Here is a 7,518-nt window from a genome sequence, read left to right as displayed (position 1 = left end):
GCTTAGGCATTCCTCAGGGCAGCCTGACATACCCCAACGCTACTCCCAACCCCCTCCTGTCTGCAGGAAGATGTGAGGCCTGAGTTCTGCTGTTTCCCCTCTTTGCCCCCATCCCCGGGAACAACCAAAATATACATTGTCCCAGCAGTTTTTGACATGTTAATGTCATTCAGAGGGGGACCAGGCTTGATTTAAACAACAGAATCACCAAGGTGAAATTTCTGTCCATTCCAGGGAGAAGAGGGTTCTTTCTCTACCTTCCTCTTAGATTGGGGATGGGGTGGAGGGTGTTCCAGGTGCTTCCTTAAAGGCTTGCACTAACTCCATGTCTGAATCTGAACAAGTCCTTGGTTTGTGACCATCCAGCAGTTACTCTAGGTTAGGCACATGCTGAGTAGGGCTGTTCACTGATAGAGAAAGGGGGCATCATTTTGAGATCCCAATGAGATATGTTCCCTAGCACCTACTATTGGGGAACAGGGAGAGAGCCTGCTGTTATGTCCTAGAAGCAAGAAATCAAATGAAGGCTGGAAATATTTATGGATGTCTGAGGCAGAAACATGAGTTTGAGAATAAGACTTTCATTTGCAAAAGTCAGGCTCTATTTGAATGTGTGTGTGTGTGTGTGTGTGTGTGTGTGTGTGTGTGTGTTAAGGATTCTGGATGCTCATAAGCCAGTTCCTGAGTGACACAGAGAAGGGTGAAAACAGAAAGATACAGGAAGAAGCCTCTTCTCTGGCCTGCAGAAAGAGAAACACTTGATGGGTAGAGATTTTAGATGATCAAACTATATTCACTATTTCAAACCTAGACAAGGTCCATATCCACTAAGATGCCTAGGCAGTAAGTTACTAAGGGAACTGGGCTGACAGTAGAGGCAGCTGTGTGAGCTGCACCTGTTAGGAATTCAGAGCAGGCCGGGTGGTGGTGGCGCACACCTTTAATCCCAGTACTTGGGAGGCAGAGGCAGGCTGATCTCTGTGTGTTCGAGGCCAACCTGGGCTAGAGAGTGAGTTTCAGGCCAGGTGCCAAAGCTACACAGAGAAACCCTGTCTCGAAAAACAAACAAACAAAAAAACCCAAAAAAACAACCCCCCCCAAAAAAAAACCCAAAACCAAAAACAAAGAAAAAGAATTCTGAGCAGAAGAAAAAAAAAAGTGTGTGTGTGTGTGTGTGTGTGTGTGTGTCTGTCTGTGTGTCTGTGTAGATCCTGCAGGTGAGAGACAAGGCCAAGGGCTACACAGCCTGTAACATGATGGCATATTGGCCATTAGATGGACATGCAAAAGACCAGCTGTGGAAGCCCCAGGACAGCCAGTGCATTTAACCCCTAAAGAAGCTGGATTATTTGCAAGGAGGACCCGACAGTGGAGGAGGACAGAGCATCCTGGTAAAGTTTCCACAAGAAGCTGAGCTGTTTTTATTTTTAAAGCTGGAAGTGGTTTAATTGAGCTGGAATTTCCAACCTGGAGTTTTCTGTTAGTGGAAATACAGGGTCATGGGCTCTATTAATATAAGCTATAGATAAATAAAATGACCTCCGCTTCTGCACACTGAAGTGTGGTTATAACTTTTATGCCCTCTATACAAATATTTTTATTTTATCCTCATGGGAGAGTACATTACTGGTATTAATAAACTCATTTTTAAATTAAAAAAATTTTTTTTGAGGCAGAATCTCACTCTGTAGTTCAAACTGGCCTGGGACTCATTGATGTGGTCCTGGCTAGCCTTGAACTCACAGCAATCCTCCTGCCTCAGCTACTTGTGAACTATTACACCTGGCTCAATAATCTCATTTTTAAGATAAGGGAAGCTGTTTCAGAGTATTTCAAAAGCTTTCCAAGGCCACATAGAACTTGGTTTGTGTAAGTCTAAAACTTGGTCGCCATTTGTCCAAGCGGGCCACCTATAGCAGGGACTGTGGAGACAGGTTTTCCATGAAGGTATTAGGATTTCATCTTCACAATTAACCAGCATTTCCAGAGTAGGGCTAGTGACTCTACGGAGCTGGAGCAGCATTGTCCTGGAGGTAGGGGACTGGGCTGACAGGCGTTTTAGTAATGTGGTCTTAAGCTCTCTCTCTCTCTCTTTTTTTTTTTTTTTGGTTTTGTTTTTCGAGACAGGGTTTCTCTGTGTAGCTTTGCACCTTTCCTGGAACTCACTCTGTAGCCCAGGCTGGCCTTAAACCCAGAGATCCGCCTGGCTCTGCCTCCCGAGTGCTGGGATTAAAGGCGTGCGCCACCGCTGCCCAGCCTGGTCTTAAGTTCTTGCCTGGCACTTACGATGGGCCACACACAGTTCCCAGTGCATCATGGGATTCAACACATTGCTTCCTTTTGGCTGTCATAGGCGGAACTGTCAATCACCTTATTTTCCATGAGAAGGCTCAGACTCAGAGGTGCCGGCAGTTAAAGGGCACACACTACAGCAAGGCGGGGTGCAAATGGCCCTCGGAGCCCACAGCTCCTCATGTGCCACCAACCCTGCCTCACACTCGTCTCCCGGAAGATGTCAGGAACTCCTGTGCAGGGAAGAGTCCCATAAAAACTGGTCTTTTATTGTTCGTTGTCTTTTGAGACAGGGTCTCACTCTATAGACCAAGTTGGTCTCAAACTTACAGAGAGATCTGGACAGGCATCTCTATGATGGGTAAGGTGACCTGCTGACGTCCCATGCAACCTAAGTCAGAAGCTCATTTTTTAGTAAAAGTGGGGGGGTTTCTATAGGTCCCTGGCCCCTGTTTTGGGTAACTGTTGCCTTTCTTGCTGACCTTGACCTTGATATCCTCCCTATGCTAATTCCCTGCGAGATTCCACCCTTCTGAATGCTTAAGAGAAGCTCCTTGTCTGTGTATCCTGCATATTGGGCGTTAACTGCTTAGATGCAAGACAGTAAAACATCAGGAGCGAGGGGTGGGGACTTAGCTCAATGGTAGAGCACTTGCCTAGCAAGCACAAGGCCTGGAGTTCGATCCTCAGCTAAAAAAAAAAAAAAAAAAAAAAAAAAAAAAAAAACAAAAAAAACAAAAAAAACAAACATCAGAAGTGAACTTCTGCCCTCTGTGCTGTAAGCCTGTATTTAAGACCTCCTCCCTCCTTCAATAATTGATGTTCAACATTCAAAAAAAAAAAAAAAAAGAAGAGGGGGTCAAGAACATGACGGGGAAACCCACAGAGACAGCTGACCAGTGCTAGTTGGAGCTCACTGACTCTGGACTGACACCCGGGAACCTGCATGGGACTGAACTAGGCCCGCTGAATGTGGGTGACAGTTGTGTGGCTTGATCTGTTTGTGGGGTCCCTGGCAGCAGGACCAGGACTTATCCCAGGTGCATGAACTGGCTTTTTGGAGCCCATTCCCTGTGGTGGGATACCTTGCTCAGCCTTGATACAATGGGGAGGGGCTAGGCTCTCCTTCAACTTGGTATGTCAGACTTGTTGACTACCATGGTTCTGAGGAGTGGATGGGGGTAGAGTGGGAGGGAGGTGACGAGGCGGGAGAAGGGGAGGGAGGGGGAACTGGGGTTGGTATGTAAAATGAAAAAAATTTTAATAAATAAACATATTTAATTAAAAAAAATTACAGAGAGATCCACCTGCCTCTGTCTCCAGGCTTATATGATATGGGCTCCAAAGGTCTCATTCTCAAAATAAAATAAAGTAAAATAAAATAAAATTAAATTAAATTAAATTTAAAAAGCTCCCCAAAACCAACCAGCCAAAAGGACAACAACAACAAAAATCAATGATTTAAAAATCCCACCAAGGTCACATGACCTGTTTTTAACCCTCGCAGCCCTCCCTCACAGCTCCGTCCCAGGTCTCCCATTAGAGATCTTGTCACGCACTGCTGCTCCTCTCTGGAACATTCTTTCTCCCACTCTCCTCCCCTTTAACATTTCCCTATAAGCCTTAGCTGTAGGACTACCCTTCAGCCATAGATCACTGTCTCCCACAATCCTCCTTCCCAAGGCCTCATTTTTCTCCTTTGAAGCAATGATCATTAGCAACTAATTGATTTTGTTTCCTTGTTAATCTTGGCTGGACTCAGACCGGAGGGCAGGCACTCATCTGGGTTGGTGGTTCTCCCTGAACTCCGGCAGCACCAGGCATATGACACTCCAGACTTGTGGAAGGATCGTCTGTCTCTCTTCCTCAGCCTCACCTCCAGCAGTGCTAATGTATGTGACAGGGTAACAGAACTCACCTCACTATGGCCGAAATAGGTGGGGTCAATCCCACAGGGGCAGTCTAGGGCTGTCTCAGTGACTGTTTTTGAGGCACTGGGGACACAGATTCTTCTGATCTGTCTTGTCATTGACGAGACATGTATCATAATGGTGGGGACACATGCAAGGAAATGTGCCATGGAGCAAACATCCTCGTGTGTGTTCATATAGCTTTAGCCCACTACACACCCAGGTTTCATGGCATATGCACGTGGCTGGAACTATCCTCTCAGTCCACAATGAAGAAGAAAACGAGATTAGGCACAAGAAAGGGTGATACCATCAAGAGACGTGGCAAACATAAAATGTTGTCTTGGGATGCTGCTCAGTGACAGTTTGTTTGGCATGTTCAAGGCTCCAGATCCAATCCCCAGCACTTCCAGAAACCAACGCCCCCGCAAACCCCAAGATATATATGGTTGTCTCTGGAGTAACCTGACCACTGCTATACTTGAGGGTTTTTTGTTTGTTTGTTTGTTTGTTTGTTTGTTTTTTTCCTTTAATTAAGAAACAGAGCCGGGAGGCATTGATGCACACCTTTAGACCCAGCACTTGGGAGGCAGGGGCAGGCAGATCCCTGTGAGTTCAAGGCCAGCCTGGTCTACAGAGCGAGATCCAGGACAGGCACCAAAACTACACTGAGAACCCTGTCTGGAAAAACCAAACTGTATTAATCATCTTGTTACTGTGATAAAATGTCACAACTAAAGGCAACTTTCAGAAGAGTTTCTCTGAGCTCACAGTTCCAGAGGGAGTGTCTAGAATGGAGGGAGGCACAGGTGGAGCAGGAGGCCAAGTGATCATACCTTCAACGGAAACCCAAACAGAGAGAGGACTGGAAATGGGGAGAGGGTCTTAAAGCCTACCCCCAGCGATGCAGGTCCTCCAGCAAGTCTCCGTCTCCCAAAGGTCCTACAGCCTTCCTAAACCACCAATGAGGTGAGCACATGTTCAAATAAAGGAGCCCATTGAGGACGTTTCTCATTCCAACCACCAGAAGCACATTCTAAAATGACAATAAAAAAACATGGGCTAGGAACCAGGAACACAGGTGTTTACTCAAGCATTATGTGGTATATGTAATAGTCTGCACTATATTTGGACATTTGCTTGTGCCAATGTCCCCACAAATGCATAAGTGATATGTTGCATTCCAGACTTTATGGTGGCTACACTGATATTAGGTGACTGGAAACTTTCAGCTCCATTTTCGTCTTGTGAGACCACTGTCAGTGGTTTTATGGGGAGTATGATTGAATCTTGACCTCTGTTTTCTAGATGGTGCCATCACCCCTCACACAGAACTGAATTCTAGGCAGGAAGAGCAGGGGGTCAAAGTGTGAGCTACTGAGTCTGTGGGTTTACATTCCCATCTTATGGCTTGGAACAATGCCATGTGGCACCGCCCAAGCTACAAGGGAGGCTGGGAACTTTCTCTGCAGCTGGCCACATCACTGCTTCAAATAAAAGCAGAGCTCTGATAAGGAGGAAGGAAGGAACGGATATTGCAAAGACACCCAATGGAGTCTGTGACAGCATCCGTGGGGACGGGAGCGTGGGAAGGGCCTCAGAACCAGTTTCTTGTTCTTGTTAACTGAAAACCTATAGACGTCCCCAGATGTTCCAGCCAACCCCCTTCATCCTAAAGTTTCAAAGACTGGGGCTTCTGCATCATGAGATTTGCACAAGGCTCACGTGACCTTCGTGGCTGAGAGACACTAACCCCAGGAGATGGTGTAGTCTCAGCTGGTTTTAGGACTGAGGGACCACCACCAGGTCCCGGCAAGCTCAGGGTTTAAGTGCATTGACCAAGAGCTTAAGACTCAGATGCTCTGGGGCCAGAAAAATGATTTTAAGATTTCTCTTTTTTGTAAACCTGGAACGTCCCCTCCCATTTTCTTGAATATGTAAAGCTGAACAGAACCTTAATTTTTCTACATCTTCCCCTCCCCTACTTCTTCCTTTTTCCAACAAGCTGTTCTTTTTAGGTATGTTTTTTCATCCTTTTCACCCATAAAATTTATGAGCATTTATTTGAAAGTGTAAAAAAATTGAAAAAACTGAACGAGAAAGAGCGATTATACACATGGGCAACTGTAAGAGCCACAGTGAATGTGCACAGTTATTACTTTCTTAAGAAAACAAACCAGCCCTCCAGTTTGGAATGTGAGCGGCTGTGTGAGGCCAGCCAGAGGCAGAGGCCCAGGGTGAAGGGCCAATGCCCCCTATTCAGGAGTGCTGCCAGGTGCTGTTTCCATTCCCAGCCTCCCCCTCTCCCCTCTGACCATTCCAAGGAGAGGCAGGAACACAGAGAAAACGACTACAGAAAAAAAGATCTAAAATACTCCTTTAGAGAAGCAAGAAGTCTGGAGCCTTCAGACAGTTCAGCCTAAGGGACACTGGCCCTCCAAGAGTTTCCAAGCTGGTCTGGAGGGGCCATCAGGAAAAATTAGGGGGCCTGCTATAGAACAGGATGAGAGGCCAGCCACAGGCAGGCCAGACCACATGGAGCCACAGAATGTGTTACCATTGTCCAAAAAATTGTCTCAAATACTCGGAGTCTGAGAACCAGAGAGGTAGACAGCTGTCCAAATTTGTCCCTCAGTGCCCCGCTCCCAATTTTCCCAGAAGGGCTTTATCTGTCACCACACCCTTCTACTCCCAGCGTGGTCCCAGTTATGTTGGAACAAGGGCTGAGAAGGTGCCTGTAAAATGTTCCCAGGTGGCATCCATTTCCTAGGTTACAGCCATGAGTTCTGCCACCAACTGTCCCTGTTTCCCATGGGCTCCTGGTTAGTGCCACACTGCCAGCTTCCTCGTGCCTTGCCCTCCCATCCCCATAAGCTGCCTGAATTGGGCCAGGCCTGCCCCATTTTCAGCACGAGGGACAGGCTAATAGTGGGGAACTCCAACCTACTGAGCCTTCCAAAGTTAATATTAGCCACAGCCATTAGAAATAATGACAGAGCCTCTGGAGCCTTGGGTTGGGCCAGCATCTTGCTAGCTTCTTGCCCTGGTCTGCAGTTGACCTCCTGCTCTCCCAAGCACAGCTAAGCTCTGTGGTTCTCATCCCTTTCCTGAGCCCCAGCCCACCTCCCTCAACTTCCTGAGCAGAGGGAAGACCACAGGGGAAATGTTCATAAAATTGTACTTGGGCTACAAAAGGGAAATACATTATAGAAAACAGGAAAGGCGGATGTGGTGTTGACATTTGTGTCTTTCATGAGGAAACACATAAAGTTTGTGCTCTTTCGAGCATCTGTTGCTGGGGACGAGAGCCCCCGAT

This window comes from Onychomys torridus, chromosome 3 (assembly GCF_903995425.1).
Source record: "Onychomys torridus chromosome 3, mOncTor1.1, whole genome shotgun sequence".
NCBI classification, from domain to species: domain Eukaryota; kingdom Metazoa; phylum Chordata; class Mammalia; order Rodentia; family Cricetidae; genus Onychomys; species Onychomys torridus.
The sequence above is the reverse complement of the archived record's forward strand: the minus strand, read 5'-3'. Positions refer to the sequence as shown.